The sequence below is a fragment of the Oxyura jamaicensis genome, chromosome 2, assembly GCF_011077185.1.
Source record: "Oxyura jamaicensis isolate SHBP4307 breed ruddy duck chromosome 2, BPBGC_Ojam_1.0, whole genome shotgun sequence".
Classification (NCBI taxonomy): Eukaryota; Metazoa; Chordata; class Aves; order Anseriformes; family Anatidae; genus Oxyura; species Oxyura jamaicensis.
In genome coordinates this window covers 66,736,514-66,757,498 of record NC_048894.1, presented here as the reverse complement: position 1 = coordinate 66,757,498, position 20,985 = coordinate 66,736,514, and the positions used below count along the sequence as shown (strand labels likewise).

At 40.4% G+C, this 20,985-nt stretch overlaps 1 protein-coding gene across 24 annotated transcripts in view; it reads left to right on the top strand.

The window, feature by feature from the left end:
• Window positions 1-20,985, top strand: part of ARPP21 (cAMP regulated phosphoprotein 21) — a 213,014-nt gene that overhangs the window by 48,944 nt on the left and 143,085 nt on the right. For 9 of the 24 annotated variants that reach the window (XM_035319080.1, XM_035319095.1, XM_035319094.1 and 6 more), the window contains exon 1: window positions 10,199-10,449. The exons of 1 other annotated variant lie outside the window; for it this stretch is intronic. The gene's annotated coding sequence lies outside the window, so the exon portion shown is untranslated. Of the gene's footprint in view, window positions 1-7,776; window positions 7,998-9,807; window positions 10,116-10,198; window positions 10,450-11,681; window positions 12,140-18,891; window positions 18,941-20,985 lie in introns of those variants that run through there. 14 more of the 24 variants (XM_035319092.1, XM_035319090.1, XM_035319086.1 and 11 more) reach the window with 8 other exon arrangements.

Sequence of the window (20,985 nt, the reverse complement as noted above, 5' to 3'; positions counted from 1 at the left end):
TTTAAGTCGTTTGCTCTGCAGGACCAACATAGTTGCCATATGCATCATGGGATGTTCGAAAGCAGACCAAAGTAGGGTATCATCTGTTAGGATCTTTGCAAGGCCAGAGCTATGCTATCTCATTATGTTATACTGAACTTTCAGGGAATTATTTAATATGCTTCCAGGCTTTTCCATGACACTGGAAAGTGATTAGAAAATTGAAGCATATAATATTAAAAAGAAAATGAAGTGAATCTGAAAGAGAACTGGCCTTTCTCAAAAAAAAAAAAAAAAAGGCAACTTTCTTACCTGTTACATCAGCAATAGAGTTAATATACAGGTAACGCATAAGTAAGTGGCCCTGGCAAATCAATCAAATCAATCTTCCTGTTTCTAGGTGTTTCCATGCATGGTTTCAATGATACGCCGCTCACACCTGGCTAGACAGATTCAGTTGTGACAGCATGTGCTTCAATCCCTTTTGGGACAATATCCCTATTTGAATTATGTGTATATTTCCATAGATATTGGCTTCCTGCGTTACTAACAGAGAGAGGCATAAAAGACAACTCCCCTTGGGTTGGCAAGAAATAACTTTTTTATGTGGTTCCCCATAATCTTAATACCAACACCAAGGTTACTAGCTAGCAAATGGAGTAAGAGAAGTCACACTTTAAATAACCCATTCTTTCCCCCATGGCTGTCAATAAATTTAAATTTGGCTGCAAGAATCCAGCTGCTGTAGGCAGTACAGGCACTGAGACCTGTACAGTTTCTGCAGTCTCTAGTACAGGCTTCAGTCTAAATACTGAGTTCTGAATTTCATTGCTAACCTGCTCAGTGCCCCCACAGTGTCTTCTGTAGGCTCTGGCTTATTGTATTACTTTTGTCAGTCTGAAGTGCAGTAACTTATATTTGTCACAAATGCCCTTCATCTGGTGTGGAGCAACTTTTTTTTTTTTTTTTTTTTTTTTTGTCTTGTCTTTTTTATCAGTGAAGGAGTCCAGTATTTTGAATAATTTAAAACACATAAATAGTTGATCTTGGCGATACAGCATATAACACTGAGATGTCTTATGAAAAAGCCATATGTTTTTACTTCTACCATCTCATTTGCTTGAACTAGATTAAAAAACTGTTTTCATGAAAAATTAAAGATGATAATAATAGGCATTATTATCCTGTTTACTACATGCTGCTAATATAGAGAGATTTAGATTTCTCCTGAGGAATGGTTTGATGTATATTTGTTTTCAATTAAATTTGCATATACTACTTTAAAGGGAAAGCAACTCTATTTATCTCTCTATTTTCTTTCAGTGAGGAGAGAATAAAAGTTCCATACTTCTCCCACTTTACTACATCACTGCAGGAGAGGCCTGTATTGTGTATTGTAAAAAGATCGGGAAGCTGGGTAATTAATCATGAGCTTTTATGTAATAGAAAGTTTAAAATTCATTAGTTTTATATCAGAGTGAGTGTTATGAGGGCGAACATGTTGTGAATGAGAGGGAGAGCCTTATAATTAAGGAAGTGTGTAAATAATAATGAAAGTCATTACTGCCATTCAGTTTGTAAGAATGTCATAATGTAATTGGAGCATTAAAGTGAAATTTGCGATGACAAACATTAACGATACAAAAGAGAGAAAATGTGGTTATCTTTAGTTTGACAGATAATGTCAGCTTTCTTGCAAGGCCCAGATGGTGCACAAGAAAATGTTAGGAACAGCTTTATTTGAATACATATATATATTTTATGATGGGATATTTGGGAATACGTCACAAACACACGAGAACGTTTGTATTTGTGAACCAATAGTGCCTTGCAGAGTACAGAGCCCAGTGCTAAGTGACTGAAGCAATAGACAGGGAGTTCTGTCATTGATGCAAAATTGTTGTTGCAATAAATGTAAGGTGCAATGTAGCGTGGTGTTACGACGCTGTTAAATTTTCTGTCCATCTCCCTCTCTCCCTCTGGATGTGCACTTTGAATCTTTCTTTCCTTTTGGTTAAGGAAAAAAAAAAAAAAAGGAAGAAGAAGAAGAGAGGGGGAGGGAGAAAAGAGAGAAAAGAAAGAAAATGATTTAACAATTACGAGGGATATTATATGATGCTAAAATTTTACCATGTTCTGCTCTTTCAATGAAGGGACTTTCTACAGTATTGCACATTGCAAAGGTTATAATTTCAGGGTATGAAAAAATGTAGATTCCAAACAATAGAAAATGTAAATATGTCTAGGGGATAAGGCAAGGCGAAACAAAGAGAAGGCAGCAGGAGAAAATCTGGAGGAACTGTATTAATTTAAGGGCAATGACCGAGAAGTAACTATGCTTAAGACTCCAGTCCAAGACCTCAAAGTAGTGGAAGCTTAAGTGTCTGTCTTAGCATTCAATCTGTGACATGCATCATGATGGGGTTTCATAATTCCCCTGCTCGCTTTGTAATGAATGGACCTAATTTTTATATCAGCAGCCATCCATTCCTTACTGTCTCTTTTCTGCAGCAGACTTTCCGACATAAAAGTTGATTCCAAAGTTTTCAAGAGAAACACTGCAAATTGCTAAATTGATGATAATCAAACTCATTCTGTAAGATTCTTCGGAAATGAGCAGTGGTCCCGGATGAGCAAAGCTGGAGACCTGAGGGTGTGCTGGAAAGCAATATGCTCTGCTCTCATAGGGACAGGCTCATGCTAAGGCTGCAACGGCAGTCAGCCCAAGGAATAAAGAGTCCTTTGAGCAAGTGCAATGTAGCAATTCCCATACCTTATCAAATGTATTAAAAAAATCCTCACTACAGTTTTAACCCAGAGCTTCTTGCAAAGCCTCTGAGAGTCCCCAGTTGCATGACAAAGGCCCCATTTTTGCTGGTTTTATCACCACTGACAGAACTCAAGAGGGTGTTAAAATGACACATAGCGGGAATTCTTCTGTTTACTGTAGGGCTGCTGCTTCTGTTGGAGATTTTGGATATGACAATCCAAAGTAGAGTCATGCCGACTATGAACATTATATTTCATCTGAGCCTTTCTTGGGCATTTTATGAAGCATAAACAAAACTAACGTGGTGGTACATGAGGTATAAAAAAAAAGAAGCTGTCTTACATTGTTTCCAATATTTTGTGAAGTGCTAATTTTGGAAAGTATGATTTAGAACAGAGTGGGCTTTTTGCTTGTTTGCTTGTTGTTTTCTAAATGTCAGGTCGTTTCTGTTCATTGGCACACACTCTTAACTCCCTCTGTTGTGGAGGGTCTCTTCATCTCCTCTTGTGCAGAGTTCATGACCAAAATCTGAACTCCCCTGCTGCTTCTCTAACTGCACAGGTTAATAAAGCTGTGAGAGGGAGGGGTAAGTGTAGACAGTCATAATTTTGCAGAACTAGCCCTTTTTCCCCTTAAGTTATGTGCAATTCCAACCTTTATATTAATTTGTGTACAGATTCTGAGAATTAGTGATCTAGCAGGTTCATCCCTGTTTAAGATGAATTACTTGTAGACTTCTCTTTTAATTATTACTGGTACACTAATGTTTAAGATGTGGCTACCCACAATACGAATGGCTACATCTTGAAGTCATTATGCCTTTTTTTTTTTTTTTTTCAAATAATATCTTTACTAATTTGAATAGGAGTTACCTTAGCAAAGATAAAGCTGAACCTTCTTCCAGAAGTAGACTTCAGACTGGGGATCCTATAAGAGCAACAATTTTCGTGTCTCTTTAAAGAGTACTGGACTCCTTCACTTCATATTTATGGTCGTGAGTCAGCAACCCAATCTTGCAGCTGCAGCCAAAGGAGGTCTGAGGTGGGAGCAGGTGCATGGTAGTCAAAACCAGTGGCACTCTCCCCGTTGACTTGCTCTACATAATAGTTCAAATACAAATCAGCAGTTAGGCATTGTGGTCAGCAGGAAAACCTGAAGTCCCAGGATTATTATACATATATATTCTACTCATTGGAGGTCTGTGATGTGGCTTTCTGCTCAGTGTGTGCCTCAGAGAATACTGCAGTTGAGGTACAGCGGGCTGCAGAAAAACACACATCCAGCTTACAAAAATGGGATGGGATCCTTTCTAGCATTTCTGATTGGAGAAGTTAAACATTATTCTTAGAATTTCCTTTACAAAACATTGTAAAGGAAATACCAAAAATGGTATCTAGTTGAAGAAAATCAACGTGCCAGTTTGGTATTAAATCACGTGTGAAAATCTCTGCAAGATAGGCCTGAGCCTAGTGTCAGTGGGAGCCTTTTCTTAAGTTGTTGCATTTCAGAGAAGACTAGATGTTTCTAGAAGCAGAAGTTAAGAGGACAACGTGTTCAGGGGGATTTCAAATGGAGAAATTGGTAGCTGGTGAGTACTCTGGGCTCCAGGGGACAATCAGCACAGTGATTCATCTTTTATTCACCTCCAGATAATCTGCTAGCTCCGGTCTCCCAAGTTTTCCTGTTGTATCTGATCTACACTATCTACTACTGTTTATTTAACAGACAGTACATTGGGTTGCATCTGTGTGCCCTGACCAAAACACAGAACAGAGAACTGGTAAATGTTACCAAAGCCCATACTCCTCACAACATGAAATACTTCACAGTCTGTATAATTGTTCTTCATCTACTTAGGGCTGTTAAGTTTATCTCTAAAACATTCTGGTGTTGCTTTTGAGTGTTAAACCAGACCTACAATTCCATAACCATGTTTTACTGCTATATTTAATATTGCTGTGGCAGGATTTCTAGAGTCTAAATGGGTATTCTTTTTGAAATTCCTTTCCCCCCCCCCTTTATTTTTTCTGTATCCACTTACTCACCCAGGAAGTCCTCTAGTCCCTCAGCTTCTGCCAGGATAGTTTAAGGACAGATGATGTAGGTTTAATGATGGTTCAGCACAGAGAGAGATAGACCATGTACTTTTGAAAGTTTGTATTGTCCATGTGTTATTATAGTAGCTGAAAATCATTGTCACACACACACACCAAAAAAAGAAAAAAAAGCTTGTCTGCTCTCTAGGTGTGTTGGAAGGAAAGCTTTCCTTTTATACTTAGCTTTAGACAAAGAGCTGCAATAATTTTTCTTAGTGCAATCTTGAAGAGAAACTGATTTGTGCTAGAGAAGTCATGATACTTATGGCTCTTGTGCTGAGGACTGTAAGTACTCCCCTGGAGATGCTGTGTTTGTCATGTCTCCTTTGATCCACTCATATTTGTGATCCAAACTATTCCTGGGCTCTTAGGTGACTCTGAGTTGTTGGATTATTAAAGCTCATAAATTGTATTGAAAGACTTAGGAATTTCCTCAGCTTGATTTCTTGCCTACAATACTCTAACCTATGTGGGTAGTGCGCATTCCCTGCAGTGAGTCACAGATCGCAAGATAACCAACTCACTGCATTCCCTGCCTGGGTCTCTCCTCCTCCTCTTCTTTTTCTCACCATTTTCTCTCCTGTTACTGCTTTTGCTCACTCACCACTGCACATCTCATCTCTTTGCTCTAACATGCATTTCGCATGTACATAAAATAAAACAACCCCCCCAAAAATACTGTGATGCTAAGTCATCAGAGATGGGCTTATTCCCAGAGCAACTGAGAACTACCCACCGCCTGAATTGTTCAACCTGTCAAAGCTCTTTGAATGCATGAAGGATACATTCGACTGAGCCCTTCAATTTAAAGTGTGGCCTTTGACTTACTGTTGAATATCCTTTGTGAGCTGCCAGCACCCCTTTAATACATAAGATCCATTTAATCCACTGTCCCTCCAACACTGTGACCTGAAAGTCCTCAGTCCTTCTGCCTATAAGCATAAATTAAGCAAGAACCTTATACAGGAGAGACCATTTGCACCAATGCTAGCTCTCAAAGCTAGAGTTCATATTCCTGTTTTTTTTTTTTTTTTTGTTTTTCTTTTTTTTTTTTTTTTTTCTTTTTGCGAGTCACAGCTGAGCAGGGACTGCAATTTCTGGTCTTAGGAGGGATCAGAATACCAGAGTTTATTTATTTATTTATTTATTTTGGTGGGGTGAGGAACTCCACATTGGAATATCATTTTCAAGATATATAGATACGGTACATCAAACACTGCGATTTCTAAAAGAAACTAAGAGAGGATTTGAAATGTCAAACACGATGAAATGGTGTGTTCCTTTTAGTGGGGGAAAAAATATCTTCCACAGCCCCTGTAGCAACAGATTATATTTTTAAAGGGTTGTTCATTGATCTTCCTCCAAAGAGAGAGATTTAGGTACCTGATCTTAATCCTAATGAAGTCCATTGCAAAATTTTCACTGACTTCAGTGAGCATAAAGCTGCTGCTTCTCCTTCTTCTTCTCCTTCTTCTTCTTCCTCTTCTTTCTCTTCCTCTTCTTTCTTCCTAAATCTGAACTACTAAACAAGCTGTACACAAATCACTTGGTTAATTTTCCTTTACTTGTGATGTTGTAGCTGAAATAAATATTTCAGCTCTTCCTGAGAAGTGTCTGAGACTAGAGCAGTTTAGCTATATTTACATATTGTAAAGAGCCATTTTAAATATAAGTACAGTATTTTTAAGTCCATCTGCATATTATGCATGACTAATTTGTTTGTAACATGTAGCACAAAAATGGGAAAAAAAAAACAAAAAAAAAAAACAAAAACAAAACAAACAAACAAACAAACAAAAAAAACTTTAAAATAAACTACTAACACTGATCTCCTTTGCAGAGGATAATGATAAAATACATCAACGGTTAGGTTATTATACTGCAATGCCTTAATCTGAATCATTCCGTAACTCTGAAACAGACTATATACTAGCTTTGTTTCCCTGAAAAATGACTAGAGGCAGACGAAGTGTGCAACCAGTCATGCAAGCTTTTATTAAGAAACACTGCATGCCTTCTATTACAGGAGTCTCCTGTGGTTGTAGAACTGCACGAATCTCTGTATGTTTGTCCAACATCATATACTTCCAATCTGATTCTGTTTTCATAAGTGCACTAATGTTTTCTTGATTTCTTAGTGAAATTGAGTGAGCATAGTTGCAAAGCGTGCCCACAGTGAAAAAGTAATACAATCCGTCGTCATGCTTCAAAAACATCTCAAGTTAATGCTGCCTGATGGAATTTTGTGCATGTATGGTGTGTGTATCCCTCACTGTCATATGGGGGTCCTGTTGTACAAGACTAGAGTTCTTGAAAGCATGTGCTGCAGGTAAACTGGCTGCTTTATTCCAAAAAGCAGAGAGAGAGAGAGACCTGGAGAACCAGGTCTTGTGCCTCTCTCTCTTTTTTTTTTTTTTTCTTCCAATTATCCCTCAAGTCTGGCTACATAACAGACAGGATAAGTTATTGGGGATCTTAAGAGTTTATCAAATTCTGCCCCTCCTTAAACACAGCTCCTGCTGACTTCCATGAGGCTTAAATGGACAATTATCCCTGTGCATGCCTACAGATCAGTACAGACAGCAGCAAACCATTGCTATGGTTTCCCACCTCTCAGATACTGTGATTGTGACTGTGCAGTGATTGTGATTTTGTGTTTATTTTTTCTGCAAAGAAAAGTCAAGAAAAAGCAAGGTGCATACTCCATTAGTTTCATATCTAACTCTTGGATGGTCTGACATGACTTCTCCATTAAAGGAGGTAATGTCACCTCCTTGAACATGCTGTGTTTGATGCTTTTCACCATTCTGACCTAAAACAGTAGCTAGGATGATGATTTGTATTTATTTTGTGTATTTCCTTTGTTGTTGCTGTAGATGGCAATTTTTATCATTTGGTAATTTGCCCCAAACACATCCTGCCACACAGGAGAGAGTGGAGTGAACTGTGAGGACTACAGCTTGGATGCATTTTTATCTACTTCCAGATCTGACGTACAGCTTCAGCGCTTCCCACTCTGAGGACACCCCAGTATCCAAACTGTGAGAGAGAAGCTGTCAACACGTGGCTGTTTTACATGTTCATTGCATCTAGTGACTGGGGCAAGGTTTTGAAGCAGCCCCCTCACACCTACTCACCTACTTTACAGGCAGGTGAGCTGTGAGCCATTTAGCGAAGTCATTGAGTGAGTACCCCTTTCAGGTCGTGATGCAACCTGAGGTCCCTCCCTCCCCTTAGCTGGGTAGCCTGCTTAGGAGGGAAGGGATGATGCACAGCAGCCAGGCGAAGTCTTCTGCATTTCAATGCATTATCAAAGCAGTTTTGATATCCATAAACTTTGGTCTGCAGTGGAGATGGCTGGAAAACAAAAACAAATACAAAAAACAACTACTCACAACCCACTTCAAAAGCAAATAATGGACCCTAGCCCAGTCACCAGCTCTTGCACACTTCAGGGCAGTGCTGTATATAGCCTTTCTGCCACTCTTCTTGCTTTCAGGAGCAACTTGTAGTGGATACCGTGGGGATCTGTTAAATAACGAAATCAAAAGTAGATGGAGCCACATGCAAAAATCATAGGAGGAAGCCACATCAGGAGGTGCATTAGCAGCACAGGTTTAGCTGTGTGTGGCTGAATGCCTCTGATCACTTGAGGCGTGCACGAGGACTCTGCTAATGCGCACCCTGGTGTGGTTCATTGCTTGCTGTATTCTTCCAGTCTGACTCCATTCAGCAGTGCCCAGTAAAAGCAGGTGTTCATTGCTAAGGGGAAAGAGGGATTCCAGGGGTGCTGGGATAATGCCTACTAAAGCAAACATTTCCCCCCCCCCTTCCCTCTGTATATTTGTCTGCATTCGACTGGTACATGAGCTCTTCTATAGTCACTAATTGCGGAAAACTCTATTTTGAAACAAGGACTTTTTGAAAGTACGTAATGAAAAGAGGGCATTTTTCACTGTATATTTTAAATAAGAATTGTCTGTCTGTGGGAGTTGGGCTATTTGTATCACTGTAGACAGAAACAATCACTATGTTTCATAGTACCTTGCTGCTTTATATTTATTGAGTGTTTACTTTTCATCTATAGGATTACTAATTGCAGCTAGTACCAGACGCTTCTGTCTCCTTTCAGGTTATTGTAGTAGAGGGCATTGTAGCAGATGCATGGCTATTCACAGAGCATGCGTTTCCAGCAGCTGAATTGCTGGATCTGCTCTAAATGATCTATGGCAATTACATTTGGCATTGTACAGCTATAATTTTACTGCATATTAATAGCCACCTAGCAAAAAGGTAAATGCCCTTTTCTCAGCTGGGAGCAGGATGAATGCCTGGATGTATTCAAATGGGTAAAACGAGGCTTTTTTTTTTTTTTTTTTCCCCAACGGATAGCAGAGGTTTTATGTGTTGGAAATGCATGTGCTGGTGAAATGTCTGTTTACCTCGATGGTGTGCAGCGAGGCTCTTGGAGAAATATCAAGTCAGGTCCTAGATGGAGACACGCTGGGAAGGGAGGAAGAGGGGGGATCAGGTGCCCCATTTTAAGTGGCTCGTGCTCCCACCAAAAATCTGCTGCAGTCTTCACTCCCTCCCCCCTCCCCGCCGCCCCCTTTCAGCAGCTCGGCTCATCAGTGCGGACGCTGTCAGCTTTCACCAGCAAAAATAACAATTAAAAACACCCTCCCCACACCTTCACCAAAGCTGTTCTCGGGGAGTTGGGGACCCCTTTTTTCCCCCGTGTTTTTGGGTTGGGGGGAGAAGGGGAGCGCGTAATGAGGAGTCGTAAGATAGGAACGAGCCTCCTCTTCATTCGCGCCGGCTGGGTGCTTTGTCTCTCTGCTCCCAGCTGGGGACGAGGGTTGGGCAGAGGCGGCGGTGCGATGGACGAGCACGATGCCGCACAACCCGACAGACAAGGACAGACAGACGGCCGCGGTGCCTGTGAGGAGAGGGGTGGGAAGGGAGGGGAGGGAACGAGGCAGGTCGGGCGGGCGCAATGGCGGTGGGGCGCGGGGCCGCTTTGAGGTGGCCGTTGGCGCGGCCGAGCCAGGGCGAGCCGGAGCAGCGGCGGTGGTGCAGAGAGGAGCCGGCGAGGAGCGACAGGAAAGGCGCCGCCGCCTGCGGGCCGCACCACGCTGCGTGGGCGGGGAGAGAGAGAAAGAGAGAGAAAGAGAGAGAGAAAGGGAGAGGGAGAGAGTCGCAGGCAGGCAGTACGGCGGGGCAGCGCGGCACATAAAGGACGGGGGGCAAGGCAGAGGAGCGGGCGAGCGGTAGGGACTCCAGTCAGGCACGGAGGGAGCTGGGACGGGGACAGGGATAGGCAGCGCCTCAGGCAGGGCGAGGCGAGCCAGCCCGACCTGGGTCTGCCCGGCCCGGCCCGGCTCGGGTCGGACAGCAGCAGCAGTACCAGTGGGAGCATCGCGGCGGATCTCCTCCCGCGGCGGAGGCGGAGGCACAGACCATGTCTTGCAGGAAGACAGGCGCCGTGCTGTAGCAGCAGCGTGCCCGCCGCCACATAAACAAACCGGCCAGCAGCTGCCCCATATACCAAACAAATAACCCGAGCCGCCAAGACGCTGGGGGCACAGCCCGTTTTCAGGCAAGGTAACAAAAGGAGAAAAAAAAAAAAAAAAAAAAAGGAAAAAAGCAAAACAATCTGTAGACATTTGTGTGGCGTGCTGTTCTTTGTTGTTGCGATTTTTATATATATTTATTATTATTTTTCCTTGTAGCATGTGTTTCGTGTCATTTCGTCGTTCCCCCCCCCCCCCCCCCCCCCCGTGCTCTTTTTTAATTGTGGAGGTCAGGGAAGTTGGGGGGGGACGACGGGGGACGGGGACGGCTGTGCATCGGGGGGACAGCATCCCAACTCCGAGCTGCGGCGTCTGGAGGAGGAGGGAGGGGAAAAACCCCGCTAATTAAAAAAATAAGCCCTGCATCTCAGTGATATAGTGGGGGAAGATGAGCTCGGGGACGAAGCTGGAGCCGGATTTTCCAGAGGCGGGTAGGTGGTGCGGGTGCCGGGGGGCTGAGAGGGGTCAAGGGGAGCCGGGGGGACCCCCGTTGCCCACGGGCTTTGGGCACCCAGGGCTCGGCCGGTGCCATCGCCCCCCGGGTGTAGACGTGTGGTGAAACGGGGAGACACGGCCGCAGGAGGGGGATCGCCGCCCTCCCGAGGGGTATTTTGGTCGAAACGAGTCCAAGCGTCAAAGGGAAGGCAAAAAAAGGCAAACTTTCCGTCGCCGATTTGCAAACGACGTCGAGGAATCGGCTCTGAGACCTTTGCGAGAGGGAAGGAGGGAGACTGGCATGTTCCGCTTGCATTGTTCTTGTGGGTGGTGATTTGAGGGTAAAGGGTTTACTTGGTGCTTTGGTGGCATCTATTTTTTTGTTCTCGCATGCAGTAAAGGAGAGGTACAGTCGTGTTGCTAGACAGCCTAGTGGTCTGTATTCATTAAATATAATGCTACTCTGCCTAGTGTGATTTTATGTCCTTGTATGTGCATTTTAACAGTATTGCTTGTGGAGCTAAAGACATGCTCATCCAGCACAGCCATTGTGCAGTCTTGTTTAATTATTATTTTCCTGCATTCATTTACCGCCTCAGCCAGTGGGGGGAATGTGCTCAGATTCAGGGATCATTTCTGTGTGCTAGGTGTGTCTTTGCACCACTGCTCACCCTCCCGTCTTTGCGCTTCCAGGTGTGTGCAGTTTTGTTTGGTTCATCCCAGCACTGTTGTGTGACATTCAGGTAAATGTGTTGAGAAATAAAACAAAGGAATTAGCAAGCAGCACAGGTGTTCATGGCTCACCTGTTTGACTTCTCTACCACAGCAATTAGCTAGATGTATGTATGTCTGGTGCGTTTCCTTCCTAACCTTCTCCAAAGTGGCATATGTAAGTTCTAAGCAAGTACAGAGCATTGAAACTGAGATCTACAGGGAGGGGAAAATTCCTGTAAAGTGACCTGTAACTTTTCAGACACATAATCTTAACTGCACACTGGCTTTTTGTTTTAGCAGTCTTCGTCATGGATTGAGGCAAGTTTGTGTGCACAATTAGGCTTGCAAATCGCTAATCTCGCACGGGCTTTGCCTCTCAGTTCCCAGCTGGGCATGGTTATCTTGAGAGCTGAGGTATCCGCACTGTTGGAGCATGCTCCGGCAGGGAGATCGGGTGTGTTCTATTTTTAATATTATTTAATGAAGATGCTTCTCACTCTGCTATATACCAAGCATAATGGAAGAGCAGAGCGATGATTGGTTATGGATACTGGAAAAGGAAAAATGCGAAGGTAAAAATGGAAATTTAATGAAAGAAAATGGTGCGGAAAGCTAAGCGATTAGCTCTTCTTAACTCAAGCTGTTTTGTGGTGACTAAAATGATCTTAATTTCTTTAAGAAGCTGTATGGAACAAACTGTAGGTAGAAAATGACTTCTGTTTTGTGCTGTTGATAAATCTGATTGTATTGGGGTATATATAAGTTAAATTCTGTTTTACTTCCTTTTTGATGTTGAAATGTCTTACGATAGAGTAGCATTAAGGAACATTTTCAATATATATTTTTTTCCTTTTCTTGTGATTACAGTGCTAACCTGTTTTAATGGTTACTATGTATGTTCTTATTGGTAGCTTCCTGAAGCAGGTGTTCAGTTCTCATTGTTGTATGTAATGCTCACAGAATGTAAACCACTTGTGATAGATGTGTAAAAACAAATACCTCTAGATATCTACAGTGTATGCCATTACACAAGATGTGTGTAGATAGCTCTCAAAAACTGCCTTGTTTAGTTTCACAAATCTGTAGTCAGAAATATTTTTACTGGCTGTTATCAATAATCCTTGCCTGTGGAATCGTATACAGAAACTTGCCTTGATTAAAGATACTGTCTATGAAAGAACTGTATTTTCTCTCTGCTGCCTATGAGTTTGCAGGATGGTGGTCTAGGATATGTCTCAGTACCCCTCCTGCAAAATCCTTCTTCAGGCAATCATTTCTTCTTACTGTTTGCTAGCCCTTCTGACTGTCTTGGGGCTAAGTGTTCAAGTGAAGGTTGCTCAAATGAGTGTTCACTAAATCATATCCTTGGAGGAAAAATTGCACAAGAGGGATACAAGAAACAGGGAGAATCTTAACGCAGGTGTAATTATAGCTCATGGAGAGATGTAAGGGAAGCTACTTTGGAACTTTGTCCAGCTGGGGTAATGCTGTGGGCCAAATAATGTTTTCCTGATGGTGCTGCTTTTCCTGTGTGCTTTATTGGAGTCTTTTCCATGATTACAGCGAACTGGGCTTGGCCTAATAAATCACTGTTACCAAGTAGAATTTCTGGGAGTAGGTAAGACAAATCAAAGAATTTTTAAAGTCCACTGTGCCCTTGACTTCCTCACAGGTTATAACTTTAACAATTAACTTTAAACTTAGAATAAACATGGGGTAGGAAGTATGCTGTTTCTAGGATGGCTTGCTTACAGTCTTTCCTTCCTCTTTGAGGCATCACTCTCACTATAGTTGGTGGGAGCTTTATATTTGGAAGTGTGTCCAGAGTTTAGTTCAATGGTTTTATCAGTGCTAAAGAAAGATCTAGGGACAAATCTTCAGCAGCTGTAAATTGATGTAGTTTCGTTGGATTTAAAAAACAGTATAGATTTACACCAGCTGATGATATGTCCCTCTGCTTATAACATACAGGATCCATAACGGGCATTGAGTAGTATCATCAATTTTGATGGCATTAATTTCAGATTAAGAAAATGATTTTGGCAGACTGGCAAATCCATGTTTACAGGGACTACTCACAAATGAATGTCTTGATCCAGTAAGTGCTTCCAGCTCAGTTTATTTGCTCAGCTGTAAAGAGAATTGGTAACCTACATGATTATTTAAAGGGAATGCTATTCGTGTTAAGTAATCTCTTTTTCAAAAACATCATTAAAGATTGGTCAGTTGAGAAGTAATGTAACTACAGTGCAATAAACTTGCAAAATCCATTTGTCCCCTGCTCATTCATTTATAAGATTTGAAGTTTTGTATTAATGTTCTCAGCAGGTAGTAAGTCATGCAAATGGGTCACTTTTTCTTCTAGAAGACTGAAACCTTCATCAAGTGAGTAGTTAAGGAGTACAAGGCAAAGACTGTGTGGAAAAGATTTGATTCTGAAGACTTAAAAGTGCTGTGTATGAACGTCTCTGTATCTGTATGGAAACATGTTTTTAGGGCACATTCTTATTTGATAACATACTGCAATTCAGGTAAGTAGAATTTTCCCCATTTTAACGCTGGGCAAATTGAATTGCAGAGAGATTATGCAGACCGTGTGAGGTCACACATCTAGTCTTTTACAGTTTTTATGAGACCCTTTCCAGTCCCTAGTCTTATGCCAGTCTTATCTCTGGAGGATAAGACTTCCTGTTTGATTGCAGTGTTTACTTGGGAATTTTTGGATCTCGTACGTGAAATGGTGACTTTCAGGAAACTTGTAGATGTAACATAAGCATTTAAATTTATTTTAATACAAATACTACGTTTTTACATAATTCAGCGATAAGCCCTTTTAGCAAGGAAATACCTTTAGGACAAGTGAAAGGACTGTCTCATACTTGGTTTCTTTTTGAATTACTGAGCATGCCTATAAACTCAGGTGGACGTACTGCTTACTGTTAATGGACCAGATACATTTTTAGTGGGGTTCTTATTTAAGGAGACTTAGACTGCACCATAATAATTGCCACTGTAGCTTGTGTGAGTATGCCAGTGTGTATACACACAATTCATTAGAAAAAAATAAAAAAGAGCATTACAAAACTACAAAACTTGTTGCTCATCAGGAAACAAATCATAATATCTGAGGTAGGTTCATGCCAAGTAAGTTCTCATTCATCAATGAAGTCCCAAACCACTTGGTTACAGGACTTCAAAGCTAAGCCTCTCATTGTTCTCTTGCATTTCTGAAGTAACTTCAGTTTAAGACTCTGTTATCATCACATGGTGGTTGTACAATAGTTAAACTAGGTTTCAGGTAATTCATTATTATTATACTTTTTTTTTAAGGTTCCTTGGGTAAAGGACTTTCTGAATAAAGTGTCCTTGCGTTAAAATACATAACTTTATTCAGTTGTGGTAAAATTTTTAAACTACATTAGACCATTCTGGATTACTAAGTAAAAAGCTAATATATGCAAACATCGCATGGTATTTTTTCCCCCCTTACTCATAAATCCCATTTTACTGAGGGGAGGAAACGTACTAAATATAGAGAGAAATACAGAGAAACCAGGAGTAAACAAAAACTGTTTTACAGGAGTGGGTTCATAAGGGTTATTTAGATTAAATTGTGGTTGTGGTAAATGTGAAAAATTCTAGACAATCCAGTAGCTGTGTTTTTTTCTGATAATGCAGAAGAAACTACGAAGTTCAAGAGTGATAGTGTCATACAGTATGACATAACTATGCCTTCTGGATTTCAGCTAGGCAGTGACAGCTGGGAATTTGAAATTTATGATTTGGATATCCAATGACTTTCTGAAGCAGGGAGTGTAGAGTATTTTCTGGTCACTGGTATTATGTGGAGGCAGCCAGCTTGTTCACATAGCATATGTTGAAGTATGGAAGGTAAGAAGTGCGTTTCTATAACTGAAAGAAAACGTTACCCACAGAGAAACTTGGTTGCTTTTCTGCTATTTTTCTCCAAATCTGATGTCTGCTTTTGATGTTTTCAGGCCAGGAGCCTTAGTTAACAAGAAGGGTACCATAAGCAAAGTCATATGAAAAGTATTGTATTTTAAATGTTTCTAGTGAATTTCCTGTTTACTCTTAGGCAATACTATGATTTATTTATGAGCTGTTTACACAGCAGCTGGGTAAAAATTATAGAAGCTTAGGAACATCTTCCAATTGAGCAAGCTGTCTGTTCCTAAATAGATGCCTTAAAGCTTTTGAGTCAAAAGTTGGCTTAAAGGGTCAGCAGACGAAAATTCAAGAATAATTGGCAAAAAAAAAAAAAAGACAAAAAAACTATTCCCCCACTGCTAAATATGTCTTATTTCTCAGTCTGTCTTTTGTTTGCAGTCTACAGTAAAACATGAATATATACCGATCAGATGCTTTCAGGCTTCTGTTTCATCCTAATTTTTATGGCTGCACAGCAGTGATTTTTACAGGGTTCATAAAATCATCTGAGCCAGTTTTATATTCTAGGGATTGAATGTAGTTATCAAAAGCATTCCTGAACAGCTAATAATTTTGTCATTAATTAATCCTGTTGCAGTATTTTTATTGCCTTGTGACTGGAAGTCTCCCTGTGCCTCCAGTACAGAAAGCATTATATAAATTTTCTTTATGCTCTTGAATTAGAGAATCAGTTTGTGGTGCTTTTCTTTGCAGGAAGTACAAGCATCTCAGTTCTGTTGACTTGCAGTGCCTCATTGGATATAGTGTTTTATTGACTCTGAAGAAAGTTATCACAGTCTTCCTGAGCAAAGAGGGATGGCGAGGCTTTTATATTAGCTGAATTCAACTGAATCGATTAGAAGCTTATTATAAATACAATTAAATTGCTGTATAGTTTAATGTTCCACGCTAATTACAATTGAATTAGCAGGAAGTTTTACTAGGGAGCAGCCTTCAGTGTTGATGCTGTGATGTGAAAGGTATAGCACGATGCACTTCTGGAGAATATGCCTGCTTTGGGCTTTTGGGGCTTTTGTGCCATTGAATGTGATTTGAAAGCATTTGCCTTCAGTTGCACAAGCATAAGTTGTGGTGGTCAAAGCTAAACTTTAAGGTTTCTATGTGTGCAAGCGAATGTTCCATTTCTAAGTACATTGCCATAGGCATAACATTTAGAATCATTTAAACGAGCTTGTTTAATGTATTATAAAGTATTTGTCATGGAGTCAGAAACGTTTATGATGTCATAAAATCTTTAGGAGAAGGGCATCAAATAAATTGGTCCACTCTAGTGGCTCACTGCAGATTTTAATGTAAGCCAAGGAAATGTCTGATAGCTCTATAATTTCTGTACTTTATAAGCCATGAAATAGGAATTGAGGAGGTCTGACTTCTGTGCTTTTGGGTTTTGTTCTGTTAAGGAAAATTCAGAACTTTCCCCTACTAATGAAAAAGGAAATTGTGAGCACAGATCTGAAAGAAAAGCCTAATGAGCGACTTAGGGGGTCTTTAAGTGCCTTATTTCATAACACACTAACACAAGGAAAGTGATAACCATTTCTGATTCAGGTATGATTATAGGGAAGCTTTAATTCATACAGGACAAGTTTAACCAAATTGGAAGGTGCTCTATATCTACCAGCTTTATGTATCTGAATGTGCTTTTTTACTACAATACAGCAATCTGTTCTGCATGTAAGCAGCAAAATAGAGCAGTCTCTAGTGACAAGAACCTGTAGCAAGCAGCACAACTATCCTGTTAGATACTGAAAAGACAATGAATTATTACTGATGGATAATGTAGTTTTTATTTATTTAACCTGTGCACTGATGAAAATGACAGCACCGGAAAGAAGTCCTTGAATGACCTGCTTCTTGAAGTAACCACCTCAGAACTGAAGGCTGAGATAGGGGTGTGATGGGGTAAGAGACCTTACAGAGGATTAGCAGCAGCAGTACTGTTTGAAATGTGGAAGCGGGTAATGGGGCATCAGAAATAAGAGGACAGCAAAGGGCAGGAGAATTTTCAGGAAATATTCCCTGAAGATTAAGTAACTAAAAATTTGGAGAGGAAAAATACATACAGCTGTAGCCTCTTTTCAGTATGTTTTTTTTTTTTTTTTTCTAGATTTTGGGTGTGTATATACATAAAAGATAAATCTATCTCCTTATGCATGTGATGTGTGCGCCCTGTCTTTGTGTGGGGTGTCAGGACACAGTGGGTACTCTACTGCAATCCAGTTTGATCTCTTCAAATCTGAGATTGCAGAACTGTAAATGATCTCCCTCTCCTATATTTTGCTGCTGCTGAATTGCTCCTCTCTGCCACCTGGCAGAAGAGAAAGGAAGATCACTAAATTGTTGCCAAGGAGGAGGCAGGGCAGCTACACAACGTGTGCTAGGACAATGGTTCTTGGCCTGGCTTAATGTCAGTGCACACAGCTGGTGGGCACTGGCAGTGCCAGGGAGGTGGGCTTTCTAATATGTAGCCAAGCAGCCTGTAAAAACAAATCGGCGTATATTCTTAATAGTGCTTGCCCCCACATGCCAATAGCCTCATAAATTAGTATTTACTGAAATACCATAAAGGCCCTGTGACTACATAAATTCATGCTTTTCTTGCAAAGGGCTTTTATGTTCATGGTAGCAAAGAGTGGATTGTGAGTTGCAGATGGTGATGCAGCATTTTGGCCATATGTGGTTTTGCTACCAGTAACCGTACAGCCATAGTCACTGGGCTGCAGTTTCTGCAGACACCTTGTCCACTCAATTGTTTTGTGATCATTTCCGCAATGCGGAGGAAGATGCGGCAAGCACCTATCTCTTTCAAAGCCTATGCGTTTCTTTGATGTTTTTGTTACTCCTGAGGGTTTTTTTTTTTTTCCATGAAGGAGAACAGAGAACATAATTAGTACTCAGTAAGGCTAATTATGACTTTTCCTCTACAGATGATTTCTTAGAGAGCGCTATGTTCAAATAACTGCTGCTAATTCTTTCCTTTATTGCAGTAATGTCCAGATCACGAAAGTCAAAATGTAAACTTCTTTGGCATCTCTTTCAGTTTGTTTAAAAGCGTATATATATCATGCCTTTTATTAATGTTGTTAGGTACTTTAAATCCTTGTATAATAAAACTGCTTCAATATAAGAGTTTCACAAAACAAGATGGGGAAAATATCAGTGGCACCTTAATAAAACATTTTACTGATAAAATGGCATAATTTCAAACTATGGAAAATGAAATCAGTTGCAGTTACTTCAGTCCTTTGAGAGAAATTGCAGTAACACCTGACTTGCATGTAAAATTTCAACGCTACACAATTCAAATGGCATGGTGTACGAAGAACAAATTTTGTGGCATGGGAGTATGTTCTAGATTCACATTGGCTGAAGATCATAACAAAGGAAGAGCACAACTAACCCAGGTACTTCTGATGTGCAGTTAAGTGTTCCCTTGCAATGTAGCCTTTACTATCTACATACAGTAGTTGGAATGAGGCTGATATGTGGTGGCCTAACACAGAAGTGCTCTTCAGAATATCAGCTGTGTTATGCAAGTGGTTTCTATGTCTGTCCAGACAGATGATTTCAATAAAAGGAATTAGCACAGGTCCTCACATGCAAACATTTACTGAAATCATCTGTCCATCAAAAGGAATTCCACTGTTCTGTTTTTGACCTCTGCTGGGCCAGTAATTTAAGGTGCTATATAGTTAAATGTTGTAAAATTTGAGATAATTTCAAGTAGCCTTAAAACCCAAGTGGAGGATGAAAAAAAAATACAGAGGGCATCTAATGTTATATTCCTCTGGCAACAGCAGAGTGGGAAATAAAGCATGCTGAAGTTATATATGTATCCTTATGTATCCTTAAGTATAACACACAAACATGGGATCTTCATTAAAACCAGCCTGCAGCCCTGACTTAAAAATTACTGAAAGGGAAGTTAAATGTTAGAGGAAGCCGCTGCTATCCTAATATAAACTTCTTTTTCTTTAAATTCCTATTTCAAGCAGACACTAGTATTTGTCTCTGCTTTTTTCCTGGTCCCTTTCATGTGTGAAACAATTGTTCTGTTCCTTATATCGTCTGGCCATTCTTCCTACTGGGCCTTCACTTTTGTAAGTGCCCTTTGTGTGCTTTCCATTGTTAAACTGCCCGGACTTTCCTTGTTTTGCCGTGTTTGCTTACATGTCTTAGCTTTTGTTTCTTGCATCTGTCCACATCAGTTGCGTGCCTGTATTTGAAATGACTGAAAACTTTGTTTTATTCAGTGTAGTTGTGTGCTTTTTAAAATAATTTAATTCTGTATGTATTTGGACAGTTTATACTCAAACCTGTTCTTTGAAGTATGTTATCATTATTCAAGCTATGGCAGTTCCCAGATCTCTTGGACTTTGTTCTGGTATCTCCTAAGGAAAGAGGACCAAAACAGTCCTGACTGTATCTTTAAAGCAAGGTGTTGTGGTGGGTTCTAGAAGATCTTATGCTTTTGAACCTCTTGATGTATTAGTTCATATTGGTGTATCTAGGGCCCTTTGGGTCTGTGTTCAAATCCCGTAGCTCTGTGGAATCGTGTGTTTGCTGCTGGAAAATCTTGTGTCCTGAGCTCGCCATCTATTTTTGTAGAGATCATTTTTGTATTAATAATATTGCAATAAAAGTCATGGCTTTTCAGTTGCTCAGAAAATAAAATGTAATGGAAATGCCACAAAATTAAATGCTGCTGACTGTGTTTATTGTCAAAGACTTCTTATGTGTTGGCTCTATGACCTTTCAGATGGACTGCTGTCTGGGGTGTGGGCAGAAAACCCAACACGTATCACAGCACCTCATGTGTTGCATTGGATGCAGTTTACTGTATTAGTGTATTATGCAATGAAAAGAGAAAAATTGATGTAGATTTATTTGTATGTAATCTGTACACTTACTCAACAAGCTTGGAAACTGCACCAAAGCCTCAAGGCTCTATATTCCTGTAATTTTAATTATAATTGTGTAGCCATGTGTCACATTTAAAGTAGAGAAGATTGACTATAAAGATAGCTATAGAGTAAGACATCTGTCTGCATTTGAGGACCTATGCTAAATACCTAATGCATATATAGACTCTCCTTGTAAAGACAGGGAAATAAAAATTAGATACATTGCTACTGGTATCTGAATGTTGAGGATTGTTTCTCCTGGAAACAGTATTTGTATACATTTTGTTTCTCATTTTAGCCTACAGTTAAGTTGGCTGAAAGAAAGCTCCCACTTTTGCTGACTTAATTCTTTAGCTTTAATCCTTGCAAATAAAGGTGTGCAAATGCTAGTCCATGTAACCCTGTTGCTACAACTCGGAGGAATATGCAACTTCAAATGTATTTCTGCAGGAGGGAGCAGGTATAGCTATAAGTTCCTTCCAAAATCCATGTATTTTGTGGTCTCTCAAATTAAGAATGCAACACTTGTATTTCTGAGTAAAACC